This window comes from Nesoenas mayeri, assembly GCF_963082525.1.
Source record: "Nesoenas mayeri genome assembly, chromosome: 3".
Taxonomy (NCBI): Eukaryota; Metazoa; Chordata; class Aves; order Columbiformes; family Columbidae; genus Nesoenas; species Nesoenas mayeri.
In genome coordinates this window covers 34918525-34940111 of record NC_137544.1, presented here as the reverse complement: position 1 = coordinate 34940111, position 21587 = coordinate 34918525, and positions in this window count along the sequence as shown.

Genomic DNA, 21587 nt, shown 5'->3' with positions numbered 1-21587 from the left:
TTTTAAGCTGCCCAATATCAATCATTTACTTTCTTCATACTAGAAAAATTGGTCAATTTTTAAAAGGGTAAATTGGCAGTTTTTTATAAGGGCACATCTTGGGGCGTGGGGTGCAGAGATTATTAAAAAAAAAAAAACAAAACAAACAACAACAAAAACCACAGAAGTGACCTCATAGCAGATTGTGCTGTTTTTCTCTACCTCCCCCATCAAGGAGACAGTGTTTGTACAGTCACCTTTATCAGCACTGGGACAGGCACCATCTGTCATTTTAAATATAGATAGATATACCACTTATTATTGCTCAGCAAGTGGAAAGTGCTGGAAAGCAAGGTAGAAAATGGGCACAGTTTTTTTTAAAAAAAAAAAACCAAAACAAAGTTAAAAAATGCTCCTGACTAGCAATGCCATCTCTAGAGTGGTACTGAAAAGGTGACTCTTCTCTTCAGCCTTCTTCCCTGCTGAGAAGATTGGTTGAGATGTTAAACATTTTAATGTAGTGTGGAACCTACTATCATATGAAATTTAAGTCTATCTTATATCATTGAAGATAAATATCTAATCTAGTGATTAGCATCCTATAAATACCGTAGATTAGCAAGTGAAGGTTAGATGGCAGATTAGATATGTAGTGTATCTGTTTAGATTTGTCTTTACATATTTTATTTATGATAAAATGAGCAAGGTCTTAACAAGTAATCTGTGGTCCAAAGAACTAAATTCCAATATATTTTGAAGTGTATGAGGGATGAGTAACTTCTACCAGGGGTATAGGACTAATGCATTGAGTTTTCCTTGTGACAAAATTAACACACTCCCTCACTGTTTGCTACAGGGTAACTTTTCTATCATTGATTCCTAAATTAAAGATCCATCTGTTCAAATTGAGGGGGGAAAGGGAAAAAAGCGGTTCTTTCTCAAAATCTGGATTTTCTTAGAGCTCAGATGGCTTAAAAAATGATATAAAAATCTACATAATTTGGGTTTGATTCTTCATAATCAGTTACTGATTACAACTTATGGAGCCTGTAGGTACAAATCCTCAAGTGTTCACCCAGGCCCAGAGAGATTCTTCATCAGATATTTCCTCACCACAGTTTACCCAGAAAAGCCCTACTTCTTCTTTCTTCTGCTGATGTTCTCCCCGCCTTGACTTTCTCCTACCACACCCCTGCCAAGGAGATACCTGCTCCTTTCTCTCGCAGCTGGTTTCCCTCCTGATTTGAAGTAAGGCTGGGAAGGGTTCAGACACAGCTGTGGTAGGAACTTACTACAGACCTGTTTCCTTACTATTTTCCTACTGTTTCCCAAAGGGGCAAGGACAGAGCAGTTCACAGAGCCACCACATCTGAGGACTGGGACATCAGAGGTTCCCTGGAACTGAGAGGAGTAACAAAACCCTTTCCACCTTTGGAGCTTAAACATCTTCACAGAAAATGTATGTCCAAGTCTAAGCACATCTTCGATTGCATGATGTTGAATTACTTCAGGTTTTAAGGATTCTCTGGTATTACAAGCAGCTGATACTCAATGTCTTAGACATTTACCTAACTGGCACCACTGAATACCAAGAAGGACAAGAGTCTGCCAACCTTTGAGCAATCATTCCTTTAGGAATATGTTGGTCTGACAAAACCAGAAAGGAAGAAAATATGTTGAGACTTATATATGTTGGAAATTGTAAAGGAAATGTGTCTCCATGTGTGAGGCTCTCTTGTCAAGGTACTTTGGGGAAAGAGCTTTCTGATGACCGTGGAGTCCAGCAGGAGTGAAGAAGAAATGCTGTGAAAACCTTGCTGAAGAGCAGTATGGTTTTGAACAAACAAGATTAGGAAACTAAGGCTAAGAAAAAAAAAATCTCTCTGCAGGAAGAACCAGGATGCTGAGAGAGTAGGAGGTCCTGAAACTTTTAAATAATACATGTTAAAAACCAATGGGAGGAAAAAGAGGTAAAGATAAACCTTAGCACATCTAACAAGAGCAGATTATGACAGGATAAATGTTATTTGCAAATATTCAAATGAAGACGTGAGTTGCACACGGAACCAAAGAACAAGCACTTCCATGCCATTCACTGGTAGTTTGAAAGACATTCAGACATTCCCAGAACTGAGCTGGGAAATGCTCAAATTGCTGGATATCAATATTTCATATGAAACTCCTATTCTGTACCCACACCATAACCCTGCAAATCGTTATTTTATGCAATCTCATAAATGTGAACAAATGGCACAGCTCATTACTTGATCTCACTTGAGACTAGAGCTTATGACAACCACACACATGGCGGTCACAGTATGTTGGAGGTACCTCAACCCTGTTCCCAGCTCAGTGTTTGGACAGGCTACTGGGACAAGATACACTAAGCTGACCTGTGGTGGGAGGCCACCCTCTCAGAGCTCTGTGCTTCTGCTGGGTCTTGTGCTCTTCTGCACCTGCCAGACTCCTCAGAATGTCTTATCTGCTTTGGAAAGCATCTGCAGAGAGAAGAAAATTACCTTGAGCTGGCTCATCAGTGGAAAAGAACAGCAGAGCTGGTCTGAGGGGTGGCCAAAAACCTTGTCTCTGGTAAACCTTGTCTCTGGTTCAGCAGAAGGAGAGTCTCACCAGCTCAAGTGAGACTCTTACCAGGACCCTTTGTTTCATTAGCCTTCCTCACCTTCTGTTTGAATTTGTGTTTCAGTGTGCATGGAGGATTAGCAGATTGCTAATATAGCATCAAAAAACACATGTCTAGACCCCAAAAGACATTTCAAATGACAAGAGAACAGAAAAAAATGAGTAGAGCATAGAAAATCCCACCCCATTAAATAACTATGATAACAGGAGAATAAGAGGTCTCTGGAAGATCAAACTTTCTTCTGGAAAGTATTACTGAGAATATTTTGACCAAAGAGGTGCAGAAGTATTGATGTCATCAAAGTATATGACTTCCCCAGTGCAGTGACACTGAGGTGCTCCAGGTCCTGTTTTATTACACCTCTCCCGTTTGCAGTAAACCCATGAAAATGATTCAGATGCCACATGGTCACGCAACCACTTTGGTGCTGAAAAGGATAAGGGTGAGATTAAGAACAAGGTCTCTGTGCATTCTGTTACATATTAAGTCCTGACACTGAAATCTCAACAGATGGAGGTGTTTAGAAAAAGAGAAGAACAGAGGAAGCAAACAAAGCAAGCATATAAAAGAAAACTACAGGAAAAAAAATTATTATTGTTGTTCATTGTTATTGTTTATTAAGAAATTAACTCTTCACTGTATGAGCTAAGAGTTTACTGTGAAAGTTTTAAACTGAAAGAAGGTAAAAACAAGAACACAGGAAGATTTTTTTTTCCCCTTTATTTTTCTCTTCTAACAGCAAAATAATTCTTCCTTACAAATAAAGCATTTCTACCACTGATGCCCACAAGAAACCACACAAGTGCTTGGGTTTGGATGTGCCCTAGCTGCTCATAACTGATATTATTATTTTAAAATGCTAAAAGAAACAACGGTATGTGAAGATACGTCAAAATGTACGTTAACTTCCTTTATAATCAAATGTTCTGTGCTAGCCCTTTCTTTCCTGCCTCCTGTTTTCTGTTCTTCTTTGTCTCCGGGTGTTCATAAAGCAGATAGAACTACTGGACCTTGACCTTCTTTGCAGTCATCACAAAACAATATACCAAGTAAACATGATCTAGCAACTTACAGATGCTTCCTAGCTCATTTATCACAAAAACCCCAGAATATTTCTAAATGTGAAAGTAAAAATGGAAGGCAGATTAACCCTGATTACCATATGTCATTATTTCTAAGATATTTGCTGGGATATACCCTCATGTACATATATCACAGGTAACAGTTCCAATTTATGGTAATACAAATAGCAAAAGCAGAAGTGACAGAAAAATATTTCCCTATTTATAGAGTATTATGAAGCTTTGCTGTGTCACTCTATTTCCAAGCCTTCTTTTTCCTTACTCCATCATTTGACAAATCCAGGAACACTTCTGAGTCCCTGAGCGTGCAGATGGATTAGCTGCGGACAGGGTGTTGACCACATACCTGGCACTTACATGCCTGGTGACTGCAGATCTGACAATGATCTCCGGGAGTCTATTATTAATTTTCACTCAGGCCGTCTCAAAGGAAAACCAAACTACCTGGATGCAATTGCAAAATCCAAGGACAGAGAATTATATGCAGGTTGACTTCACAGATAAAAAACAGTTGATAAGAGACCAATATGACAGCTGGCTATAGTTAACCTTTAATGGGGATCCAGCAGCAGCATGTGCGTGCTCAATGTGCTATTTCAAAAGCAAAAATACACATGATCCCGTCTTGTTTATGCAACAAATAAAACTAATGGAAAATGTGAATCTCTGGTCTGACATGCCTATGTTTACCATATAAAGCCACTATGCAGTGAGTACCATTCAACACCCAGCCTCAAATAGGATTGCTTTGATATTGTCTTTCTTTCACCCTGTGAAACCAGTGCTTTAAAATCAACTTTGCAAATACACCAATGCTTTCTTAAAAAAAAGAAAAATCATCACCTACACATACTTTTATTTAAGCACAACCAGGCCTCTTTAATCAGATTTCAGCATATACTTTGCTGTCTTTTAGAGCAGGGAAGTTCCCCAGGTAACATCACCTACGACCGATCTCTTCTTGCTACACCTCTCTCTAGTGATGCAATTCTAATAATTTCTCAGTTTATATTCACAAGAGACATAGGGCAGAAAAAAAGACAAGGCATGCCAAGTATCCTCACCTAAGTTTATTGACAAAGTCTTTCACACCTTCACCCCTATCTTCCACTGCATGAAGACATTTCAGTCAGTATGAATGAACAGGATTTCCACGTGAAAATGAAAATGGGAGCAAAGGCTATTTTGGGCAGCGCTGCTGTAGAAGATACAACCAGAAATGCGAAACAGGTTTGCAATGACGGCTGTGCAGTGACACAAATGGAATCTGTATCTTACCACATTAGAGATGGTGGCCAGGAAGACCACCTGCAATAAAGTAAGAACTTATGTGAAAAATTTGCAAAGGAGAAGATAAGGCATACAGGTACTACGGGTTACCAAGCTAATGGTTATATGCAAAAGAAAACAAGGAATGAGGAGGATTTGCAGGTAACACCTCCTGGTAGCATGGATGGAGAACTCAGACAGATAGGGAAAGGAGCTGAAGACAAAGGAGCAGAGCTGAACTACCCAGCGCCTGGAAAGGAGTGCACAGGGCTCATGGACAACTGACTGGGAACCTACAGGCCTCTGAAGGTGGCAGAAACACCCCACAAAACTATACAGGCAAGCCTATTTCTTAATGCCTTTTTGAACTGTGTGGGTGCCTGTTAAGTAGTCATCTCTTAGATGCTGGTGTACGGGAACTATTTTATTTTGACATCTGTACCAAACTGCATTGCAAGGGCAACTCAGAAATGTTCCTGGAATCAGCGTCCACAATTCATAGTTCTTACTCCTTCACAGAAAATTGCTTGATTAGCTGGCCTGACAGAGGAAGGGGATAAAGGACACAATGACTTGCAGAGTCAGTCCCTGGGGTTTCAAAGTACACGTTGATTTGGAGTATGTTAAGCAAGAGACAGTCCAAGTACCATGGGCTGAACAGGACAGCGAGAGACCCTCATGCAGCTCTTCCACTTTGACAGTTCTCTGAAAGGGGTACATCTGGGTTGTCAGCACAGAGAGCCAGGGACTTACTTCTATCAATATTCCTTCTCCAAACAGTTCATAAAAATGAACCATTGTCCGATTCGGAGCCGCTGTGGAGAGCGTGGGCTGTGCCTCAACCCCGACAGGCACAAGCTCATCAGAATGACTGACGGTCCCAAATCTCACAGTCTGATCATCAACCTCATTCAGCAAAGCTAAAATCTCAGAGAGATAAATATATGGCAAGCAAGCAGCTGACCCAGTGACAAGAAACATTAGTCTCTCCCACCCTTTCAACCAAAGCCAGCCTGCCTAAAGCCTTTTATGCCTGTGAAATTTCATCTGTTCCAGAGGAGCTCTGTAGGAGATAAGTCACTGAGAAAGATAAGGTCCTCAACAAGGCCACACACAAAAAAAGAAAACATAGTCAGTCACCCTTACATTTTAGGCCATTGGCTTAGAGCATAATGAAGTGCAGCTAGTGAAACTGAGGCTCAGAGAGGCCATGCAGTTTGTCACACAACTAGATTCGAGACTCAAAACCATTTTTTCTGATTTTTCTCCTGGTGCCGTGCCAGCCAGGGCCCTTCAGAGTCTCATGCCAAGCCTCAAATTAAATCTTCTCATGCTTTTTCTTGCTTTGTAGGACAGATCTCTCCTACTGAAACTTCATGCCCAGCTCACCCACAATGATGATTGTGTGCTATAGCAAGATGCCCATAACCCTGGAAAAGACAAAACAGATCAGAAATAGTTGTTCTTACAAGATGGTGGTGGTTGTAAATAAACTAAGGAATTGCTTTTTTCTAAAAGTTTCCCTTAAAAAGCAGGGAACAGTCCTCCATGCAGTTAGCAAAAGCTCCGCTATCAGGCATACTATGGTGCCCTCAAGTGGATGCAAAACCCTCAGAAACGTGTGACAGCCCCTATCTTCCTCATGAATGTGGTCCCTGCTCTCTGGTTTACAACCCCAGACTCCAAACACAGCATGTGCCCACCTTAATAATGCTTTGCAATGCCAGAGGAATAAATGTGCTTTGACATTAAAAGAGTGCCAGACCAAAAGTCTCTGACAGCTAAGAGTAGTGGAGCCAAGTTTGGAGACAGTACAGCTAAAAACATCTTTTCTTTCATTTAACAGCATTTCTTGCTGCATGGATGCTCCTTCTGCTCTTTCCAGAACTTGCCTGCTCTGGAGCGCTAGAGTGTGCTGTGATGTGAAAGCTTTTTCAAGAAATAATTTCATGTAGGAAAAAAAAAAAGGAGCTTTGGTTGCAGCATTACTTTCCTGGTGTTTCCAAGGGGTAAAAAGAAAATTGGAGGGCTTTTGGGCCTAAGCACAGGCCAAATGTCATCGAACTTGATTCTCTTCCCAGATGCAGTATTGTTTGCCTTCCTCTGCAAACCAGCAATTGATTCTGAATTGCCTGACGTGAGCCCTTTCTGATGTGCCATCCAGTTAACTCGTTGTCCCAGCAATTGTAAAATACTATTTTTCCCCCTAGCAGAAGAACTCCCAGCCACAACTCCAGGGCTGGCCTGACCTTCTGCAAAATCCAGCCCTTTTCTGCCCAACAATTTTTGAAAACAACCAGGGAACTCTCCTGACAGAAGTTTTACCTGAGCCAACTACTCCCTTCTCAGAAAATTCAAGGGCCAGCAACAGCTCAGGAGAGGCAGGAGATGACCCTCATCTGGCTCAGAAGCAAGTTCAGGAGTATGGATATGAGCCACACAGCACCCCAGTCCTCCAGGGAAGGAGCCAGGGTCAGCTCTACCTACTAGAGCAGACATAGCCACCAAGCAGAGGGAAAGGGAGGTCTGTGTCACATAAAAAGGGTGAAGGTGCAACCTGGGCACTGTACAAAGCAGATCTGTGAAACCAGCATGAGTTCTGAGCCAGGTGTGCTGCTAGAGTGAAGTAGAAGTAAAGACTCTGAACATCCAGTTCACATCATTAAAAAAAAAAGCCCTCATCTGTAAGACTACAAAATGAGCCTGACTGAGCTTAATGCTCAGAGGTCATAGGGTAAGTTGTGCTAACTGGCTGGATAGCTAGGACCAAAGAGTTGTGAACGGAGCCAAATCCTATTGGCTGCCAGTCATGAGTGATGTTCCCCCAGGGTTCAGTATTAGGTTCAGTTCTGTTTAATCACTTTAATAGTTTAATCTGTTTAATCAATGACCTGGACGAGGGAACGGAGTGCATGCTTAGTAAGTTTGCAGATGACACTAAATTGGGTGGGAGTGTTGATCTGCTGGAGGGTGGGAAGGCCATACAGAGGGATCTGGACCAGCTGGATCATTGAGCTGAGGCCAATTGTATGAGGTTTAACAAGGCCAAATGCCGGGTCCTGCACCTGGGTCACAACAACCCCAGGGAGCACTACAGTACTTGGGGAAGAGTGGCTGGAAAGCTGCCTGGCACAAAGGGATCTGAGGGTGTTGTCTGACAGCCAGCTGAACATGAGCCAGCAGTGTGCCCAGGTGGCCAAAAAGGCCAACAGCATCCTGGCTTCTATCAGGAATAGTGTGGCCAGCAGGACTAGAGAAGTGATTGTGCCACTGTGAGGCCCCACCTTAAATCCTGTGTCCAGTTTTGGGCCTCTCACTACAAGAAAGACATTGAGGTGCTGGAGGGAGTTCAGAGAAGGGCAACAAAGCTGGTGAGGGGCCTGGAGCACAAGGAGTGGGCTGAGGGAACTGAGGCTGTTTAGCCTGGAGAAAAGGAGACTGAGGGGGAGACCTTGTTGCTGTCTACAACTACCTGAAAGGAGGTTGTAGCATGGAGGTGTTGGTCTCTTCTCCCAAGTAGCAAGTGGATAGGATGGGAGGAAATGGCCTCAAGTTGTACCAGGGGAGGTTTAGATTGGATATTAGGAAAAAAATCTTCACAGAAAGGGTTGTGAAGCATTTGAACAGGCTGCCTGGGGAAGTGGTTGAGTCACCATCCCTGGAGATGTTTAAAAGACGTACAGATGAGGTTCTTAGGGGACATGGTTTAGTGCTAGAGTTAGGTTATAGATGAACATGATCTTAAAGGTCTCTTCCAACCAAAATGATTCTATAATTCTACTCCTAGAGAGGACTCAAATCCTGGTGAGTGATGTAAAACTTAAATTAACTAAGCATAGCTGCTAAATTACCTCAGTTAAACACTCCATGGGCAGAGGTCTGTTAGAAGAGCAATGCAGGTGCTGATGCACATTCATATACATGCTCATCTTGCTACAGAGCTGCTCCCCAGCCAGGCAGTCCCAGCCTGTCCTGGTGTCCAGGGCTTTTCCTCCCCAGGGCAGCACTCAGCATTTGTCTTTACTGAATTTTATGGGGTTCCTGTTGGCCCATTTTTGCAGCCTGCCCAGGAAAGTCAGCCCAGCCCTCAAGCATTTATCATCTGCAAATTTGATGAGGATGCATTGTATCACCTCCTCCAGGCCATTGATGAAGGTGTTGAACAGGACACACCCCAGCAACAAGTAGAGAACTGTCTGTGAAGCACAGCCCATTAGCCACTGCCCTCTGAGCCCAGTCTCCAACCAGCATTTCGCCCACCTTCTAGTTGCACATCCACCCATCCAGTCCCTAACACCCTGCCTTGGATACAGGAGTATTTTGGGAGGCAGTGTCAAGTCTTGCCAAAGTCAAGGTAGATGTCATCCCTTGCTCTCCCCTCATCCCCAGATCCAGTCGTTTCATCATAGAAGGCATTCAGATTGTTCAAGCATGACTTAGTCTTCTGAGCAGCTGTGGAAAGAACCGGCAATATAAGACTAGAGCAACAGCAAACTGTTTATTAGAAGGAACTTTCCTAGGTATACAGAGAAATCATGGTCAATAGGAGTCAATCAGAAACAGCTTTCTAGCAGACCAGAGAGGCATACAAACTTCCTTGAAATAGTAAATGAAGGTCAGAAATGGGGACCTCCAAATAAGCTCCTTTAGAGCATTCCCATGCATAAGTATCCAACACGCTGATACAAATCCTAGTAAAGACTATACTCATAAAGGAGTTACAGTAACTATGAGGCATTGAAGGACTCCATGGTCATCGTACCCTTAAAGCATCAGCAGCACGTTTCAGCCCAAGGGTCTGGTAGTATGTGGAACAGGCACCATCAGGCAGCAGTAACCAGCATGTTTGAGCAGAAACAGCAGGTTTGGTCACAGTGTATATTCATAACAGATGTTAGACCTGTCCATTGGCAGGCCAGTGTTGCCTGACTCCGAACAACAACAAAAACACACACACGAACAAACAAATATTTGGAATCAATGGCTTCAAGAAAAGGCTCTGTTTGAAGTCAACACATACAATTTGCAAATTAAATGCCAACCTGGGAGAGATTTGGTGAGTGCCGAAATTTTTCCCTGAGGATTCATCATAAGTGAGCTAAAATATAGTCCAGAGCCGGTGGTGTGACAGTAAAGTGTTCTTCATCTCAGACAACAATTGCAAGAGCTGTAACTCAGAACCACACCAATAATAAAAAAAAAAGGAGAGCTGTGAATATAAAAGATTATGAACAACCTCTTACTGGCAGATGAAGAAACTGTCAGTACAGGTAGAAACATGTTAAAGGGCACCTGGACTCTGACTAATAAAATTTTTATAAATACAGATAAAGAGATCTAAGAAGACATTTCCTATTAGCTTGAAACAAATAGGTGGACTGAAGACATTGTCAAGACCTGCCGGTTTTATGCCAAAAATACAGGCCTGTGGAAAGAAGAGACTGGTGACATGGGCACACCAGCTCTTATAGCAAAGCCAGTATCCATTTGACATTGACTGGACAATGACGTATTGCTCTAGAACATCATTGCTGATGATAACATACCCCAGAAGAGAGTACGAAGAGAAAACCACCCCACGCATCGGCACAGTTTTGTGCCAACTACAACGCTTTGGGGCAGCTGAATAACCACAAAGGAAGCAAACCTGGACACTGATTTTGGTAAAGTTGCAACGCACATTAAAAGCTGGCAGTCTTTAATGCAAAGACCACCAGGAAGCAGCAGTTACAGGAGAAAAGCAACATTAAGCAATTAAAAGACACTGTTATGATCAGCGCAAGTAGTTGAGCTCAGGGCATAGAAGATGCAGCAGAACATCCTTCTGCTGAGGAATTCTCTTCTAGGCAGTTCCTCAGCACCCACCCAGCACCAGTCCTGGCCTCAGTTTAAATGATCTTCCCAGGGCAGATTTGTGTCCACACTGTACCAGCAGCATGAGGAGGGCACTGATTTATGCTCTTGCCTCAGACCAAGCTCCTCAGGCTTCCAACTCCTTTCTGACCAGCAGGTGACATTCATGTCTGCCATCCTGGGCAGCAGCAGTGCCTAGAGGAAAGGACTGCTGTCCAGAGACTACAGGGGCTAAACCATAGATTAAATATCACTGTATGCTTTACCATTATGGAAGGCTGGCATCCTTGAAAAAAAAAAAAAAAAATAGGAGGAAAAATGTTCGAGACACAGCCTGGAGAGGGACATTTCTCTACCAAATAGCCCCTTAATCTGTAAAAGCAAAAGCCAATTTCTTTCATTTTGATAAGCAAGGAGGGTTGCAAGATCTTATTGTAGAAATAACAGGTGACCACAGATTAAATAGTGGCAAGATAAACAAAAGTAGTTCTAAGAATAAGGCTTTTGGTTTTTAAAATCTGAAAGTTAATTCCAGACAAAAAAAAAATTCAGCATGACGTTGCACAACTTCATCATTTTGGAATTGGAAGGGCAACTTCATTTGCATTCAATAGCTGGCACTGATCACCATCTCAGAAGTATCACTTCATGCATGTCACAGGCCATTCTTTCCTTAGCATCCAGAATCGGTCAGACAAGGTATCAGGCTACATGTACCTTAATTCTCACTTCACCATCTGTTCTTCTGTAATTCTGGAAGGACTGGCATGTGAAACTGCAGGTGGGGTAGACTCATTTCAGAGTGAATGTAACACTTTTGAATATTAACAAGATTTTTCTAAAAAGACAAAAAGGTGCTGATCTATGCAAGACTAGTTAGCTTGATCTCAAAAGTATGTCTAGATTTAAGAAGAAAATTATGTAACTATAGTGTAGGAAATGACACAAGATATACATTGGGTTTATTAATGGTAAACTAAAGTTTCCTTCTGACAGTCAGGAGGTCAGGATGTATTGCAAATATCTTTACATACAGCTTTTAGCACAACAGCGTCTTACTGTATAAAATGGGGGAAAAATGAACCATTAAAACAGATGAAACAAAGTACTAATGCTGGTCTTGATCATCACGTGAATTTGGATTTCATCCTGCTGCTCAGAAAGAAATCAAAAGCCTGAGGAGCTTGGAGCAAAGCAAGACCAGTTTCAGTAGGCTGAAAAGAGGTTCTTAGAGCTCCTTCACAGCGTAAATATCACAGCTAGTGTTTTAATTAATGACAAAACCAACATTCTACTGAAATTTATCATTACCCTGTCTTTATCCTCAGTTCAGGATCCATAATTCAGGTCTAGGTAGGGTTAAAAATAAGTTGCAGTACACCCGATCATACAAAGAGCAGATCAAGCACCTAGAACCAAAGCCAAAGCATTTCACCTGCGTGCTGTGAGCTTCGCAACTGGAAGTGAAAGCGGGAGTGTGTGGGGGAAAGAGTTCTGTACCACTAGTTTTTTCAGTTGTCAATCACAACTGCAGCCCAGGGGTTGTACTCAGAAAAATATTCCCTGAAAAGACAACCTAGTGTTAATATTTCCTTCTAAAAAGCAGACTTCCAAAATAGTTTCATTTTCAGTCTATCTTCTCAGACTGTGGCTAACTGGGGTGTGCAAAAGGGCAAAGACAGGTTAGTAGGTGGGTCAGGAAAACACTCTACAAAAAAGCCTGACTCACTGGGCCAAGCAGAGGGAAGGCTGGGAGAAAGCAGGAGGGGACCAAACAGTTTCTCACCCTCCCAGAGAGGTTTTTGACAGCTCACAAGGCAGAACAGTAGAGACACAGCACTTCTTGTTTCTAGTGGGGCTTCTTTGTTTGGTTGGTTGTGTGCTTGTTTGAGTTTTGTTGGTTTGGGGGTTTGTTTGCAGGGGAGGGGGGTGTTTTCTTTTCTTTGTTTTGGTTTTTTTAGATCTCAATTCACAGCAAGAGCTACAATATATATTTGCTACAGAAAAAAGTGGATGCTTCATCTAGTTCTGAGTTAATATCTTCATCTTTCTTTTATGCTTGGTCTGTCTTAGGGAAAGGAAATGTTTCATTAGGCTATGATGCTTTAAGATGCTTAAGATGAAAATCAGTTACTTCTGTGGTACCTTATCTCAATATAGACTTCAAGCTATTTTAATCGTAGTAAAGTAGGAGAAAAAGATATAATATTTTGGTTAATAAGAGGGAGCAAGGCTCCACTCATAATGATTCCTGTTTACTGTAAGATGAATAAGCTGTTACAGAAGATGCGCTTGGATGCACAACTCATGGATGAGCAACACTTATGAATCAACTCATTACATAACCAGTCCTTATACACACCCCTTCTGTGAAAATATGGATTTCCAAACATAGCTAAAAGCAGGATGTCCAATAGCTATGAAAGTTTATTTTTCACTAGTCTTCCATGAACTAGAAGCTACCTGAACTCAAAAACATCCTTGACTAGTGGCTGAAGGAGCAAGATCTAATGCTCCAGTACAGTGATAGACCACAAAGCCAACAGCAAATGCTGTGGGGCTCCTTATTTTCCAACAGGCTCACTCCAAGTCCTGAAAGGACCTAAACTCCCAGACATTGTGCCAGGAACTATGGCAGGAGTCTACACAGATGATACCAGGCACCTGTCAAAAGTGAAACCCAGAAGAATTTGACAGGAACACTTGTGTGTGAACTCCCTGAACTGGCATTTCTCCATGAAACCAGCACTGGAAAGCTTCCAGCTGTTGCCCTAAAACAGGGAGTAAGTTGATGCATATAGCAAAGTGTGAGGCAAGGTGCTGTGGGAAGGCTGAGCACACGGCAAACGGTGCAGAGGAAGGACTAGTTAAACGAGTTTTGCAGGACAGGTTGTAGACCTGCTCATGTAGGAAAAAAAAACCCACCAGTGTGTCAAATTGTTTATTGGAGCATCACCACCTGCACCAACCTGAGCTCCCAGCAGGAATCTCTGCCAGTGTTATCAACAGGTTCGGTGCAAAACGTGACCTCATGACAACTGTGTCAGTGTGTGGTTACAAGCACATATGCAGGACCTAAATGTGAACCTTGAAGACCAAACCTCAAACAAACAGACCAGAACCTGCTCCTGCCACAAGGCACGTAAGTTGACTACCCTGCAACTTGATTTTCTGTGGCCTTGCTCCCAGCTTAAATCCAAGCAAAAGCCTTTGCCATGATCCTGGCTTCCAGCTGCCCTTCTGAGGGATGATCTCAGCAGGGAAGTTACAGAACCTGTGTGAGCACTCAAGGCAGTGGCTTTGGTGGAAGGCGAAGGTGAGATGCCAGATAACATTGTACAGATATGGTCAGGCCATTGCAAGTACATGAAATACCTGCTAAAACATGATTGCTTTTCAGTTGACACTGATGTATCTAATCAAATGTATTTGAATGCTGCTTGCGAAAACTGTCGTGTTGACAGGTGCCGAGATTGAAATCAAGTATCTATACACAAAGAAACCCAACCATAGGGCTCCAGTTAAGGAATCAAACTGTTGCCACAGTGGGTCAGAGCAAGAGGTGGTGTGATCTGATATCTTTTTCCAATACAAACCCTTTAAGCAAGGTAAGCAATTTCATCCCTAGCAAAACATCCCACACTCTTGGGATCAGATGTTTAAAGGGAATTCCCAAGCCAGAGATTACATCCACACCACAGTGCCAAGGATCATCCTAACCTCACTGAATGTATCTAATCTCTTTTTGAACATGCTTATGACTTTGTCTTCCACAGTATCCCCCACTAGCCTCATTTCCAACATAATTACATTTTGCATACTAAACCCCAGTATCTTCCTTCCATCTGATTGAAAATCCTGTCGGATCATTTCATCAGCTCCCAGCCCTGTGCAATGCTGATTGCTCCCCTCCAGCGCCCTGCCAGACTGACAGAGTTTCCCGAGTGAGTCATTCAGCTTACAGTCTTGTATGGAAGTTGTTCCATCTCTTTGGACACCTTCACTGGTTCTCTCCAGATTCTCTAGTTTGACTAGATCCTTTTCAAGGGCTGCAGACAGTATTCCAACCAAACACACATATACAGTAGCACATCAATATTTTGTTCTCTTCCTTTCCCAATAATTAATATTCTAATTGGCTCCTTTAGTACAAGAGTAGGGCAGGAGTTTTTAGAGAACTCCTCATAATGCAGAAGAACCTTCCCAAAAAAGCCATTCTGGCCCTCTTGTGTCATATGCGTATTAGGATCCTGTCCTCCCATGTTAATCATTTTGCATTCTGTCCATGTAGACTTTCCACTGCCATTTCATCAATAACAAGATTCTTCCACATATGTTCCCACAAGGAAGCTCTACTAGTTCTGTATCAATCATCTGCTATTTAACCCCAAGATTGCTTGAAAGTGAGCATTACCACAGCTGCTTGACTCAACTGCTGGTAATCTTCCTTACATGGGAATGACTGTCTACTTATTCCACAGCTTTTTCCCACCTGTTCATCCCTGAACAATTTATGCTGTTCTGTTTTGGCATCTTAGCTTCTCTTAGAGACAGTGAATGACCTTACACTAGTAGCTTTCGGATCATTTCTCTGCAAAAGATTCTCTCAGTAGTTTCTATTCAGTCACGTATCCCCTCATTCCACCCTAATGTAATGTTTTCCCTTTGATTTATGTATTATGGAAAGCATACTTTACCGTCTAATTCACAAGCTCGACATCCCTGAAGACCAGTATCACAGCTACTACCTTCCATTTCTATGGTCTTAAGTCCAGCACACCTATTGCAAACTTTCTTTAGGCTCCTTCAGTCAATACCACCAGGGCCTGGAGGGCTGTTGGGGCTCATTTTATCAACTGCTCTAAAAAGCTGTTACTGGTCTATCAACTTTAAGTAGTTGCTTGTACTAATCTCTTATGAGGAAAGGCTCTGACATTAAAACTTCTGCATTCCTTTTTGAATACCAATGCAGGTAACTTTTGTCAGAGTCTTCTCTTCCCAGGGAAGATAAGAAACAAGAGCAACAGGGATGTTCCCTAACTCAGGGCAAATGATGCGCTGAAAACCGGGGTTTCTTTGAATCTTCATCTGCTCTCTCTAAAATCAATTCTGTTAACATTTGCATTACCCAGCAGGCATCGCCACAGTTAGCAAACGTTTTTACTGTTGCAGTTCGGGACCTCTACTACAAGTCCTAAGGTCAAACTAAAAAAGATGTAGGCAGACACTCACCTTTAAGTCAGGCACCCAAGTTCCGCTCAAGACTGAAAACTCCTGCTCATCTGGTTACTGAGGTACCTCATTGTCTGTGGGCACTTTTACCTGTAAAACTCACTGAAGCACTACAGGGCCACCACCACCCATCGCCAACAGCCAGGAGGAGCTGGCTGTCTTGTACCCAAACCATCGTGAGTTTGGAAACTGCCTCAGCAGCAGAGTTCCTTGAAGGACGCAGGCCACTGGAAACATCCAAATCACACGCAGCAGAGGCGGCCGTGGAAGTTGTGTCTTACATTACAGTGCAGTAGTTAGTACATTCATCAGCAAACTGAGGCACATGGGCTCCAGACTGTCCTCTGCCTGGGTGCTTCCAGGTGTTTGGCTCCGGAGATCTCCACCCCACAGGAGCTGCTGCGGTGCCCAGAGGTCCTCAGTCACCATGGAGGGGACATCACTGCCATCTGCTGCACAGGCCTGCACGCCTCTAAATCAGACCTCTCTTGTATGAACATCCAAGCACTGTGTGGGTGACAAATTTTACCATATTAAGAATATTTCAAAACATAACGCCACTTTGCAAGAGCAGCATCAAGAGCTCTGTCCTCCCCACAGACACCGAACACAATAGGTGTTGTACAGACTTGTGGTACAAAATAGCTTTCTGCCCAGCTGTAAACAGAAAAGACAAGGAATATAAAGAATGCTTCAAAATAATTTATCCAAGACCACACAGCAAGCGACAATGCCAAGAACCTAACTCATACTTCATTCAATATATTTACTTAATTGTATTTTTAATTGTTAACACGCAGCTATTCAAAGTTTCCTTGCACTTATCACATGTGCACCTTAAGTGGGTAGAGACAAGCCAGCAATCTTTACAGTACTGTGAGAGTCAAGACCAATGGGCTGATGCTGCTTAAACACTGACCTTTTCCTGTGTTTATTAAGGGTTCAAAACAGTGGCATCACTATTCCTCAATTAAATTAGTCATCTTTTTCATTGCAAAAGCTGCCTGGATTTTAGCAATTCATCTGATTAGAGCTGGCGTCTTAGACTTGCATCACTGTTTAGCTGTGGATATTCTACCTTCCAAGGGGAGGAATTGAGGTGAGGAGTCAGATTTTTATCTCAGGTTTCATTTCAGCAACTCCCATGAAAGTGTATGAGCAGGCTGTACAAAGATCCTTTCTGTTTCCCTACAGGTGTACACCTCAGTATCCCACAAGCAATCACACTACACCGCCTGCTCCATTCTTTACAGCCTTTATCTTGCAAGATGGTTTATCTCTTACTTTATATGGAGCAGTGAGCAAACAAGGACATACTCTGCAAGCTCACTGACAGACCGACCAGCTTTGTGCTCTTGGCAGGTGGGCATGGGTAACCAAGCTGGGGTGTGATATACACATTGAGCAGGAAGAGAATACTTTTGTATTAGCCATTTGTATTTGGCTGAAATAGGATGTATCTTTGCCATGAATGTCTAAAATACAAATGTGATAAAATGTAGTACTTATTTTTATCCTCGCTGCTGAGAACTCAGGCAAGCTGAGGGAACAGCAAGGCATTATGAGACAACACAAAGGCAACAGCTTCTATTTGCCATAACTGATGCCTGCAAGGATTAGCCCATGATCCTTGCTGAGGAGCTCAGAATCCTTGGCTTCAGAGAGGGACTAGAATTTAAGTTTACTTCAACTGTTTAGCTTTTAATTGGATCCTTGTCACTGCTTTCAGAACTAGCCATCTATTTAGCATGAAACCACTATCAGGTGCTTAAAGAACAGAAACCCACAGGAGGACCAAAACTCAAGTGACAATTTGACCACTTACCTTCAGATTAACTCACACTCTGCTCTGTACTCCCTAGTGTTCCGGATTTAACCATGCCCTCCTGTTCCACAGCAGGACCTGAGAGTACCTTCAAAGCCAGAGGAGAGAAGTGGGAGTCTGACTCTGCCAGGGCCATAGGGAGACTTGTCTTGCTCCTTGGAGAAGTGTCCTGAGAGCAGGGAGTTATGTGATCAAACAGCCTCTGTTTCACTTGTCAAGGGCTCAGTTCAGTGTTGGCGCACCAAGACTACAACAGCAGACTTCAGAACTTCATCTTTGAAGTTTAACTATACATCCAGCAGCTGGGACTGAGCAATGCTGTACCCCTGCATAAATAAGACAGGTACCCTTCTGCATTTGGGCTTTTCTTAGCATTAGCTGCCAAGTAAAAGTTTTTTGGACCACAGTATTAGATTTAAAGGCTGTAACTTTCCAAACTCATTTTTTGAACAAGAATTACTGAAGGGAACTTACTGAAGGTGTTCTCATTTACATTTCTACTCTTTATGTAGTTGCACTATCTCAATATTAGCTGATAAAGCATTATACTACACATTTATCCAGTAAGAGTGTTTATAAACAGACACACTCTGGTTTAGTCAACCACTTTCTCTTATTTTATATATATATATATATGTATATACAGTATCCTGAACTGTGGCCCAGAGAGTGACAGTAACGCTCGATGGGCATTTTGTTAGCTTAAGAAAGCTTCAGGCAACCACCTCTGTTAGCCAACATTTAAGACCGGTGTTTTCTGCCCTTTAAAGCTAATCATGCACAGCTATTCTGTACTTCAAACACATTTTTCAGATCCCAACAAAATCTGAAAAAGGAGATGATTGTAAAGCATCCCTTCCCCCCTCCCCCCCCAAAAAAACAACTAACAAAAAACCCCACATGAACAAAGAAACCAAAACACAATAGGAGTGGATTGAGGTCCAGTAGGTGGCAGCTGCGGAGGGTAGGCAGATATCTTGTAGCACACCACTAAGGCAGGGAATGAGTACAAATCAATTCTACATTTATAATGGAACATTTTTATTTAAAAGGGATGACTGATAACAACCCACTGCCTCTCATCACCCTCAATCCTCTTTCATAAGCTCCCACTCATGCCAGCTATATTTCCTGTGGGTTCTCTGGCAGTCATGGAATGAAAGGACTGGTAAACCATATGCTACAACAGGAAAAATACAACATGTAGCACTGCTTCTCTGCATATTCAGTGCTAACCAGGCGAAAAACAAAACAGCGAAAGTTAACAATTATAACAGCAGAAAAATTATGCAGAAATATTTCAAGATCTGTAATCTAAACAAGTAATCTAAACAAGTAGTTTGGAGACATTTCAATTATAACTCTTAACAAATGATGTTTCTGTAGAGATTTTCTTAACAAGGTCTTCTCTGAAGAGGATGACACGTATTTTTATCTTCAGAGAAAGACAGAGATAGTGTTTAATTTCCCATGTCACGTCATCTCCTAAACTGTCTAGACCATGAAGGTGCAGAACATTCACAGTTTTTCTTCAGTAGCTTCAATATTTATAACTTTACCATTTATGTAACAGATAAGAGGAGTACAACTAGCATGTGTACACACTAGCTTGACATACCACTGAGCTTCCACAGAAGTACTGAAGTCTATGATTAAAAAAAGAAAAATCAGAAAGAATAGGACCATCACAGGGAACGAGTCTCTAACTTTATTCCCCTGCTAGGAGATAGCTCCCCCCTGGCCCCACAGATGACTGAGACTCCACAATCTCTTTCACAGAATAATAAATTAGATCAACAAGAGTTAAGTTTATGATTCCAGTTTTGCCCTTAAAAGAAGGAAGATGTTCCTGTGTGTGCCCCATCACTGGAGTGAGGACACATTCTCTCCCCCTGCTTCAGCCCTCCTCCCCAAGCAGGCTGAGGGGAGAGGGGCTGGTATCAGTAGTTCCCACTCCTAATCATTCACTCTGTGTATTCAGATAATATCTGCCCACTCAAAAGAAAGTAGGGCAGGTATTGAACACAGGAACACAACATCCCAGAATAATTAATAATGCTCTTTTACAAGCCCTTGCTCTGACACAGCAGGATAATCCTAACTGGCATATGAAACTGGAGGGGGCTTAGAGTTTAGAAAGACAGACATTAAGCAAAGGCCTGATAAAGTAACAGAAATACTACTCTTCCTTATATTTTTTTAACTGAATTATTTGAATAATTGTTTTGCTGCTTTGAATGAGAATTAAGAACAAAGTTTCCCACCTATCAAATGGTGCTTTTATTATATTAGCAAGCTTTGAAAAAAACCTCATTTAAAAAAATCAAAGCTAGTAAAGTACAATACTTCTGAGTTTCACATATCATTCAAGATCAAAGTGTGTGTTATTCTTTCTCATCAGTTCTTGCAGGGCTATAAAGTCAAACTGATAAATCAATGTTGGGAAAGACAGCCAGAACACATTGAAATAAGGTCTCTCCATGTCACTGTTGAGACAGGTATATACAAGTCACTGCGTCTTCGCTATTAACTTCAGATCAAGACGTTACAATCGTGGTTACCAATAAAGCTACTATTGCTCAGTGTGCAGGCATGGAAAAAGGTGTTGTGAGCTGAAGAACCATGCAAAGTACAGCTGCCACTCTGCATCTGAATCACTGCAGAAGTAGCTGCATCTTCCACGGATAAAAGGTAACAAACATTAAGGGAAAGTAGTATAGAACATGCAGTACAATATGACTAGTCCTCTGAGGTAAGCTTACCTAGACAAAGATAAAATACAGCTGTCTCCACCCTGCTAATACATATGGCAATGGCAGTGGAAAAATCCCCTTTTCTAGGGTCAAACTGAAAGTTCAAGAACAATATCTAAATCCTCAGAACAACTACCCAGTGTTTTGTGATGCTCAAAGTAGTTTTTAAGAGTTCTCTAGACTCCATGTGCATCTTCCCAAGGCAGCAAGATGTGTTGGCTTAAAGGAACCTCAAGCAGCAAGAATCACCAGGTTTTCCCACACTGAGAGCTGAGCAAATCCACCTGCCAGATGGCAGACAGGTGACACAAGTGCTATGAAGGTGCACCTCCACCAGAGGTACAAGAATATCCAGGCACTTGATTTGCACTCCAGTTCTTGGATGCAGAGTCACACTTCTGTCAGGTAGTAAAACCCAGCAGTCTAAACCAGAAGACATTCTTCAGAGGCTTTATGGAGATTTCACAGCACTGCTACAGGTTTGGGTAAACAGGTAACCAGTAGCCACTCAGATTTTTGATCCTCTGAATCTTTCAAGAGTCATGGAAATGAAAGCTAACATTCTGAGACCAAAAAGAAGAAAACAAAAACAAAACACACCAACACAAACCCAAAAAACTCAATAATGTGAATCCAGGCAAGCTGAAGGAAAACAAGGAGGGGGGGAAAGTACTTAAATATTGGCTTACAATGAAAGACAAACCTCCCTCCTCAACACATTTGAAGCATTACAACATCTCTTCCCAAAATCAGTTATCCAAACTTAAACACAAAATACAAAAGCTATCAAAGGTTTTAAAATACTTCAGTGTTCAAGGTAAGAAAATATGAACTCAGTAATTTAATATGCAGAAATTGTCAAGGTAAGCTTCTCTAGTGCTGATCTTGAACTTTTTCCATCACTGATCAAGGAGTGTGGCACACTCTTAATTCACATAGATAAACTTAATAAT